The following is a 10,688-nucleotide window of genomic DNA, read 5'->3' as shown; positions in this document are numbered from 1 at the left end:
AGAAACACGAGGAACGAGAAGCGGCGTGCCGCATTTGATGGGCGATAGGCAGGAAATGGCGGCCATGGACGATGTTGCCGTCGTGGATGCCATGCTTGGCACTATGCTGGTCATAAGGCGACAGAGGTTCGAATAATAGGTAAGGCAGGAGCGAACGGTGTAACGAAGCAACAGGCTGCGATAGAGAAGCTGTAGTGCGTCTCTGTGCTAAGGCGGGATTTGTAAGGCATAACCTCAAGTGACGCGAGGAAAAGATAAGGCTTCGAAGAAGCCATTGCAGAATGTTTATGACCATGTGCGTAATGCTTCCTGGTTGGATGGTTCTGCGCTTCCGGAATGGGGTTAAGCAGAGTGCGAGACATGGAGATTGTCAAGCGAGACGGACCGAGAAGCAGGGCGCTCTGACAGCAAATACGGAACAATACAGACGCGACATGCCGTGAATGGATGGACGGGGCAAAGGCATCGTGGTCGTTGCGCGCTCTGCCGGTGCCGGCTGGGTTGATGGATTACTGAGCGAAAAGCCGGCACTGACATGCAAGCCATGAAGCGGACCAACCTGGTGCTGATGGAGCTTGCGAACGGCGTATATACAAGGATATATATATTCAGTCTGCAGTTGGCTCGCGTAGTTGGCCGGGAGTATTGACCCGGTCTCTTTTCAGGTAATAGTAGCAAACTCGATACAGCTGTGCAACCTTGCTTTAAAATCAAGTACCAGACGCTATGGCTATGGATGAAGGTATATATAGAATCTGAGTTGTCCTTTCTGTCCTGGCCGTCCTGCCGTGCGTCGCAAATTGTCAACAAACGAATCGTGCGCACATGCCATGCATGCGATGCATGGCGTGACAGCGCCAAGGGATGCACGCATATCAAGTTGCGGCCTAATCCCTGCGATATAAGCTGCTAAATTTGCATGAGAGCTATCTATGACTGCTACGCGCTCATCTTCCTCCTTTGGCTGTGGTTTTAGCACTGCGATACGGCCACAACGCTACGGCGGCAAACGTAATTGATCACGTAATCCAAAACATTACAAGATAGGATAATATGAACACTTCGCGTTAACCCATTGCAGCACTCGAAATTGCTTACCATCCTTTAGCTCCCGAAAACATGGACTGCTGGAGCTTGCCTGCACCCTTACATCGTCATAACTGCTTAGCATCTCTCCATTTATATTTGTTAAATAAATAATTATAGTGATTTCAAGACAGTGACGTTGGCTGTCCTCTGACGGTTGGGAATTTGGACAAGGGGAAGCTCTAGCAAGCCACTTCGGTCGGCGAATCAACATTCAGGGACCTATATTAAGGGCGCTTTGACCTAAGTGTTACAACTGCAAGGCCAGAGCGGCTCGCCAGCAACACGCACAAGGAGGAGGGCCTTATGCATGCCTTGCCATTCGGTCCGTCTGCACGGGCTGCATAAGAACCATTAACCTCAATTGCCTCAAAATCATGTACAGCTGGGCATTCCGCCACGCACTATTCAGTTGTATATGTGGGAGGGCTAGGGAGGCGGTGTGCTTTGCAGCACAGTTCGCTCCACTGTGGTCGTCGTTTGATAGGAGGGTAGGCAACTGGCCTCAATCCTAACCACCCCTTGGTCTCAATCCGAAAGTGTAAACTCAATCCAAGGGGTCTCAATCTCAATCCCCTGTTGTGTCAATCTCAATCCCCTGTTGTGTCAATCTCAATCCCCTGTTGTGTCAATCTCAATCCCCTGTTGTGTCAATCTCAATCCCCTGTTGTGTCAATCTCAATCCCCTGTTGGTCTATCTCAATCCCCCCGTGAGGCAATCTCAATCCCCTCATAGGGCAATCTCAATCCCATGCCTGTGCCACAGTATGAACGGCTGGTCCGGCCATTGACACAATGCGAACCAGGCGTGGCAAGGCTGGCCTGGGAACGTGTCTTAAGGTATCATAACGAGGAGGGACGGCGCATGACTGCTGAGCTCGTGGTGTCGTGCATCCAGGAGGTGGGAACAGCCAGCACTGTCGCACAGAGTGATAGTGAGGACGAGAGTGGCATGGCCGATGTTGTCGCGCCTGTTACCGCTGTGTCAAGGGCTAACGGCCACGATGAAGATGCAGTCCCGGCGGGTAGCCGGCCTATCTTTTTGCAGAGTGCATCGGTAGAGTGGTACACTCCACAGTGCATCCTAGATAAAGTCGCAGAGATGTTTGGGCCGGGGGGAATTGACCTGGACCCGTGCAGCTCGGAGGCGGCAAACACTAGAGTTAAGGCCGGGCGCTTTTTTGATGTGGCTTTGGATGGCCTCAGTGAGGCATGTAGGTGGGAGGGGAACGTTTTCGTCAACCCTCCTTTCGGTTCGAGGGGTGTGCTAAGCATGCAGAACTTGTTCTTCGAACGGTGTGTGAAAGAGTATCGACAAGGGGCTGTCAAACAGGCGGTGGTCCTGCTGAAGGCCGCTGTCGGGTACAAGTGGTTTAGGGCAGTGTTGGAATGGCCAGTTTGCTTCCTGTGGGAGCGGCTTGCATTTGTGCAGCCACAGCACACATCCGTGGGAGAGGAGTCGGAGTTGAAATGGGGCAGCCGTGTACAAAATCCACACGGAAGTGTGGTAGTGTATTTGGGTACCAATGTGGACAAGTTTGTCCGGATTTTTGGTGACATAGGTTCGATTGCTGGTGCCAACGCGTGGGCACACCAGAACTCGCCCCGCTGAAATGCGGGTTTTAATTCCGAGCGGGAATCTGTACATTACGCGCCACCAGTCGTTTGGGTTTACCCAATAGAAGAGCGCACTTGTGTCGGTACAGCGGTGTGGTGTGTACGACACTCATGGGCTAGTTTCAGAGCGTGCGTGTACAGGAGCATGTACAGGAAGATAGGTGTTTTGTTATGATTATTTGCGGCAGCCTGTGGAAGCAGTCCCATTGGACATTTTATGGGTGTGCAAGTTAGTGTTATGTACATATGACGGGATGTCAAGCGGACGGCAGGCTGTTGTTCTTCTTCTGCATGGTTTCCGAGCATGCATACGCGAGCATGCATACGGTGGGACAGAGCGCTTGGTGCCAAGCATGTTAAGCGAACGTTGCGAAAGCTGTGCGACGTGTAACAGTCGAGGAAAGGTTGCGTCACAGATGTCACGGATACCGTTTTTGGTTAGATAACGGCACCACCGACGTGGTAAAGGAGTGCAGCGGGTAACACAAGCATATGTACAGCCTTACAGCCTTTCTATCCCTATCCTCCGGGGTATCAATCCCAATCCAGGCCCAAGGCAATCTCAATCCAACGGTAGCGTCTATCTCAATCCAACGGTACTACACTCTCAATCCAACGGTAACCCGATCTCAATCCACCTCGGTCTCAATCTCAATCCCTCCACAGTCAATCTCAATCCCCCCGTCAGTCTATCTCAATCCCCGGTTGATCTATCCCAATCCTGGCGACCACCCTACCAACTCAATCCAACCGTACTTGCCATCCCTCCTGTTTGATTTTCAGGGAGGTCTTGCCGATAGTAATTCGGCGCTATATACAACGGCCCTTAATCGCCTTGTTTAGATACCATCCAACGAAAATGTTGGAACTTCCCCGAACTCTACTGGCAATGGTACGGCCGACATAACAGCTACAGTCCAATGTGTGTGTGCGTGTATGCGTGTGTGTGTGTGCGTGTGTTTGCGTTACATGGTCATACCAGCAAACCGCCCAGTACGAACCGAGGGCTCAAGGGCTGCCAGATTGCCTATCCACATCATCGTACCTCGCACTCCAGACAAAGCAAGTGATAAGGATACTAACGACCAAAGGGAACGATCGAGTTGCGGTGGGACCATATACGTTCCAGCATCCTTGCCAGACGTTCAGGTTCCTTCACTTCATAGCATCCTTCATATGTTCGAAGCTTGGAAACCCATATCAGATCTGATTTTGTCGTACATCGGACATTCCAGCAAAACGTGCTTCTCATCTTCAATATGGCTATCAATGCCGCAGCAGGGCCCTACTTGCTCCTCCCTAGGTGTATGTATGTATGTATGCATGTATGTATGTACCACTTCCACGTGCAAGGAACGTGAGTGCGACAGGGGGGCCCCCTGTGGGCGCCGGGAGGCGGGAAGAGGGGGAATGTGGTTGCGAGGTTGGTGCAGAAAACCGCATACACATCTTCACGTGACACTCGATACTCGGCATGTCCCGGAAACTGCTCTCCACCCGCCACATAGCTCCACAAGGACTGAACCCCGCCGGCAGCACCTTTGCACCCACCATCCCTCCCCCCTCTCACCCATCTCCAACCACCGCTACCTCGTTACAAAACCCTTTTCTTCCAGGCGCACACAAACTCAACCAACGTCTCGCTCCACGTCGGCAATAGAACAGCACAACGCCCATCGCTACCGGACATAAAGACACCGCCCGCCACTACCAGCGAGGCGGCCGCGGAGCAGGTGGGGACGGGAGAGGGCAGGGGAAGCGGCAGTGTGGGAACGGATGGACCCGTGGGTCATACAGCGCTCTTCTTCCCTGGGATGCTTATGTGTTAGCTGGTAGTAGTTGGATGGTAGTTTGGCGGTTGGCACACCGAGACCTGCAGTCCAGCGCCCGTGTCATTGCCATGTAATTGCACCTGGTGTGTTCGGTCTGTCTGTCTGTGAGTAAGTTTGTCTATCTGTCTGTCTCGTTGCGTGCCGTTGTCTCGGCTGTTGATGTGTTTGGTCGTGTAGCTATTTCCCAAAGTCCCGTCACCTTCCATGAGGCCACATTGGCAAGTTGTTAAACGTGCGTTTTTGTTTTAGTTATTTGCGTATGTTTGTATGTGCTTCTGCATGAAAAGGTAGCACGCCACGATCGTGAGGTGGCGGGCAGCGGTACGGAGAATACCCGGGGGGGACCCGCAGACGATATTCCGGAGCTAGGGAGGGTGGCAGGTGAGAGAGAGAGCCTGTGTGTCTGTGTATGGGATGTGGGGCGGGGCGGAGCTAGCGGGGGCCCATTGGGAGGTGAGAGGGGAAAGGGGGACAGCGTAGCAGGCGAGGTGCGGGTGTGGGTGTGGGTGTGGGTGCGGGTATGGGTGCGGGCGCGGGTGGGGGTGGAAGGGGAGATGAAGGAAACTTGATAGCTACAGTCGCGAGGTATACGGCGTGGGGCGAAGGGCGGGATGATCCGCTACGGTGGCGAACCAGGTGATATGTACCCCGGGGGAAATTCGCTACGCGATGATGTGAGTGTAGACTACATGCGCGTGCGCGCACACCCACTAGGGAGGTTGGGCTGCGTATCACCCCCCGCGTGCATGCAGCCTCCTTAACAGCCTGCATATGCGTGTCCCGCTTTATGCCTGTGCATGCTCTCCTGTCCCCCGTGGGCTTGCCACATTTGGCTTTTAGCTCCAATATCCACCGGACAAGCGAAATATCTTCCAGCACACGCGTCGTCAAAAAGCACTGCACAAAGCATCATTGTAATTCACCATCGTCACATAGTCATAGCATCCTGCGCTAGAGCCGTGACGAGGATTTCCCTCCCATCTGGTAGAAACTGCTCGCTTCTGAAGTATCTTATCGTCCACTCACTGCTACCTTTTAACTCCACCTCCAAAGGCCACCGTAAAATCCCCAGCAAAGCCGCAATCCGTCAATCGTCTTCGCATAACGATGTACCTGCCTAGCTGTGTAATCAGTCACCAGGGCAAACTTATTTCATAGACGCCCAAGGTCTCAGCCCGAGGTCTCGGCCCGAGGGGTCGAGGCCGTCCGTCTCGCCTCGAGGTCTTGGCCGTCCTTTCCATGGAGCCTTATGCTGCAACTCAATAAGAATTCCATTTACACAGTTGAATGCATAACTCATGGTTCTTGTCACGTATGTGTTCAGCTTCCTAAGGTGAATTGTGCACGCAGTCCTGGGGGCCCTGAGAAGTGGCCGAAGAAGAGGAGGACTACTGTGTTATTGTGGAGTAGTCATGTAACGGTGTGTATGTTTGGTAGCTGTGTTGAGACATGAGCCCCTTTGTGTGGTTCATATACCCCCCCTGGCGGACGGTGGGGCCGTCCATGGCGGACGGTCTGCCGGACGGTCGACCGTCCGGCACAGCTTTCCGGGCACACATACCAACACATACCATCATATTTTTGCACGAAGCAAAAGACATTTTGTTGTAGTTTATCCTGGTGCTCGCGGCGCGCGCGGGCGTGGAGCGCGCGCAGAGATTCCTTGCGCAAGCCGGCAGCACGGCATGCAAACTGCGTCCAGATGAGCCCTTTACCCTTGCAATTTGCTAAGCTTATAGTAAATTATGGCTGGTTGCATAACAAATTGCGGGATGCGAGGCGAAGTGCGGTCTTGCGTACTGCTGAAGTCGCAAGTCGCAATTCTGAAGTCAAAGAGCCCGCCACCGTAAGGGCCGGATTAGTTGGGGCGAGCATCCGTATGATACGAAGGGCTCACTTACAACCTTTGTAACGCTCTCCGCCTAAGCGAGCCCCACGCACCACGCACGAACGAATTTAGGCCCTTTTCGGTGATATCCAATTTTTTTTGGAAGCGCGATCGCGCCCCGTTTTATTGTAATAATTTTCCGTGTTCCTGAATCGAGTAATCGTGTTATCGCGAGTACCCGTTAGCATTATGTTTCCTCTCGTACCTGGCGGCTTACCGTGGGGCCAAGACCCACTTACTTCGTCTACTCATCGATTCGTTACCGTTACGCCTGTGCGTGACGATCTCATCGTCCCGCCGTTACACCTGCCGCTGGTACGTTTTGTCTGTTTTCGATGGACGTCCGTCAGCTTAGTGCGTCCTACGCCTCGGCTCTATGATCACCGCAGGTCTTTCCTGGTAATCCTCTCCCTGCCATGCCTCCGCTTGCTGCGGGCCCTATCCGTCTCCCGAGGTCGGCGCCGCCGCCTTTAGACCCTGTCGCGGCTCTGTATTACTCTGAGTTTACCGGGGACGTGTCGGTGCGGCCGCCGCTCACGGCCGCCTTGCTCTCGATCTACCAGGTGCACCAACGTCAGTGGGTCTCGGAGAGCTGGCGGCGGGTTCAAAGTGCTGCGCGAGAATTTCATGGCTGGTTGCAGCGCCAGTCTCTCGGGCTCACCTTGCTCACCTGCGATCCTATGTCCATTGTTTCGTATCTGGTGGAATGGTGGTTCCCCCGGCACCCTGGGCGTCTGCGGGCTGACCGGCGTCCCAGCGCCAGTGCTGTGAAAGGGGTTATCTCGAGCCTTGCGACTGCTTTTAAGCAGCTGGGCCGGGAAGGGGACTATGACGCCTCTCAAAGCCGCGGGAATCCTTGCGACAGCTCCTTGTTGCGAGGCTATGTCAAGGGCTACGGGCGGGACCTTAGTGACACCGGTTATGTGGAGCGAGGCGCCATCCCTTTGACCGCGGAGAAGTTTCGTCGCCTGGCCTGCCATCTGTGGACTGCGTCCGGCGACGAAGAGCATTTGTTTGCTCGCAGTTTGGTGCTTCGGGACTTGTCTCTATTTGCTTTAATGTGGCATACGTATCAGCGCGGTCATGATGTCGGCAAGCTGGTGTTAAGTGATTTCAGGGATCCGGTGCATGGCCGTACCGAGTACCAGGGCTGGCCATTACCCCTACCCGCGCCTGACGGGAGTGTCTCTCCCGACACTGTACTCCGTATCGAAGAATTAAATACCAAGACGTACAAGGGTCAGCGTGCTCCTGCGACGATGTTGCGTCCGGATCGTGATCCTATCGTCTGCGCGCTGCGGGTTCTTGCAGTGTACATGAGCACGTGTACGAGGGCCGGTACCCCTATTACCCAATACCTCTTCCGTCCGGCGGAGCGCAGTGGCCGCGCATATCGGGAGGCGCCGATGACGACCGAGGCCCTGGAATATCGCCTCGTCGCTCATCTTACCGCTGCTGGGCTATACGGTGGAGAGACGGTGCACAGTTTTCGTCGGGGTGCTTTGCAGCATGCCCAGTCTCAGGGGGTCTCCGATGAGGATCTCATGCGCTCCGCGCACATCCGCTCTCTGGGTACTCTGCACCGCTATCTGGATCCTACTAGGCACCTCGCCCGCCTCCCGGCCGGCGGGACGGGGACGGGGCTGGTGGTTTCGGAGAGTGATGATGAGTGATAAGTCTGTGCATGTTTGGTCCTGTCTCACGAGGGTGGGGAGGGAGGGCGACCTCGACTTTTTCTAGTCTTTCTCGTCGTCTATTTTCTGTAATCCGTCTNAATAAAGCTTAGTTGGTACCTGTTGTCTGACTCTGCATTCTGTGCTGGAATGGCCAAAACTCGGACTGTCTCGTCCTGGTGTGATATCCGTGGTTGGCATAGGGCCCTCCGTACTTCTGTATTTGGCAATTCTGAAGTCAAAGAGCCCGCCACCGTAAGGGCCGGATTAGTTGGGGCGAGCATCCGTATGATACGAAGGGCTCACTTACAACCTTTGTAACGCTCTCCGCCTAAGCGAGCCCCACGCACCACGCACGGCGTCCCACCCTCCATCCCCCTGCCAACCTAAAACACCCCGGCCACCCGCGCTCCGCGCGCCCCCCTCTCTGCCTTGCCTTACTCCTGCTCCCACTGTAAACTCTCCCCATTTCGTATCTCCAACTCTCTCACTCCCGTCTCCGCGTCCCCCCGACCACCCCCGGGTGGTGCACCCGGGCACCCATTATAAGTCACCTAAGTTGGCCCCGCATCGCTCCTCTGACACGCGGTAGTCATCAATTGGGGAACTGTACACTTTCCCCCGAAAACTGGACTCACCCTGATAGGTTCCCGCTGCTGTTCGAAAGGCTGCTGCCAGTTGTTCTGCTATCTCTTCGATAAGGGGTGTCAGTCTACGTCGTAGCCTCGCCTCCTGTGATTCGTGTATCCATCGCAGAGATCCTGCCCTACCCGCCAGAAAAACTGTTCCAGCGCGTCCGTCAGACCGATCACCATAAGTTCTTTGCGCCGCCCCACAAAAGTTGACTGCCGTCCTCGGAGCCCAAATCCTCCGATTCGTAATGCCACTATCGCTCCTGGGTCTGAGGCCGCGTTGGGCTCGAACGTGCCTCTGAGTGACATGGCCTTGTCTCCGTGTTTTGCAGCCAACGTCTTTCCCCAAGGCTCGCCAATCCACTTGTTGCCCGACCGGGCCCCTGGATTCGGACCGGATGTCCCTTTCCGCTTGTCTGCCGGCAGCGGATGACCCTTCGGCTCTAGCCTGGCGTATGTCCTCCGATTCCGCCCTCCTGGCCCTGGTCGTCCGCCCGGGTTGCATAACTTCGTCACTGCCACTCGCCGATTCCCTACTGCTCGGGGAAGCCGACTGCTCCGGTAGTTCTCGGCCAATTTTTCTCTGCTCCTATGGCCGTGCCTTGCGTTTTAACAGGGTAACCTTCACTGGCCCCGGCAGTCTAGCGGCCCTCCCTGGTACTCCCGTAGCCTGCGCCTGGGCAGGCCTTGACGTTTTGTAGCGCCCTTTTCCCCTCACGGCATCCTTGCCTCTGGTTTCCTGATGGGCCAACCAATGACGTTTGTATTGGCCTTCGCCCCTCCTCATACAGAAAGATGCTAATGCATTCTTCAGCCGCCTAGCTGAACAACATTCCCAGGCAAGGGCGTTTGATACGATTGTTTATTTCTGGCTTTTCCACACCTTACTCGGGCAACTACCCTTATGGTCTCCATCAGTGGGTCGGCCCTTTATGGGGTTTTATGGGGAACAGTAACGGCCTTCTAATAGCTGTGGCTCGTTCTGTACCCCGCTTCGTGTCTGGTACTCCTGGTCCCGTGTCTGAGACGTGTCTCTCCCCGTCTCCCTTCTACAAGTGCACCGCCTTCTGTGATCGTTGTTGACATACTCCTAAATCGCCACGCCTGTAATCCGGCAAGCCATCACTGCGGGTTACTCAAGAACGCTACCTCCTGCAGCCTCTTGTGAACCGAACTCAGTGGACCACCCCAGCGGTTTGCTACAAGCGCGATGCCTTCTGTGGTCGCTGTCTACAAGTTCCCATACCACACCTTCGGTTTGGCGTGCCGCCACGGCAGGCTTCCTAATCGCGTTGCCTTTCACCGCCGCTCGTCATGCATTCTGTGCCGCGCTTTGCGGGCCACCACAGCAGTTTTCTACAAGCGCACCGCCTTCCGCGGTCGCTGTCTATATCCTCCTAGGTCACAACGCCTCCCATTCGGTGTGCCGCCGCGGTGGGCTTCTTAATCGTGCTGTTTTCCGCAGTCGCTTGTCAGGCATTTTAGTGCCGTATTCTGAGGACTGCCGCAGCAGCTTTTCTACAAGCGGGCCGCCTTCCGTGGTCGCCGTCTACACATTCTTAAATCATAAAGCCGTCAGTTCGGTGTGCCGCCTTGGCGGGCTTCCTAAGTGCGCTGCCTTCTACAGCCTCTTATCATGCAATTGGTGCCGCACTATCGGACCGCCGCAGCGGTGTTTCTACAAGTGGACCGCCCTCCGCTGTCACCTTCTATATGCTCCTAAATCAACGCCTTCCGTTCGGCTTGCCGCCACTGCGGGCTCCCTAAGCGCACTGTCTTCCGCAGCCGCTTGTCATGCATTTGTGCCGCACTTGTTGTTGTTGTTACATGTCCGTGGGTGCGTTCCCCGTACCTGCAAACCACCCTAGTACGAGCCGAGGGCTCAAGGGCTGACAAATCGCCTATAAGCACCATCCTACCTCGCACTTCCAACGAGATAAGTGATGAAGTAAACTTACGG

This window comes from Volvox carteri (assembly GCF_000143455.1).
Source record: "Volvox carteri f. nagariensis unplaced genomic scaffold VOLCAscaffold_54, whole genome shotgun sequence".
NCBI lineage: Eukaryota > Viridiplantae > Chlorophyta > Chlorophyceae > Chlamydomonadales > Volvocaceae > Volvox > Volvox carteri.
The sequence above is the reverse complement of the archived record's forward strand: the minus strand, read 5'-3'. Positions refer to the sequence as shown.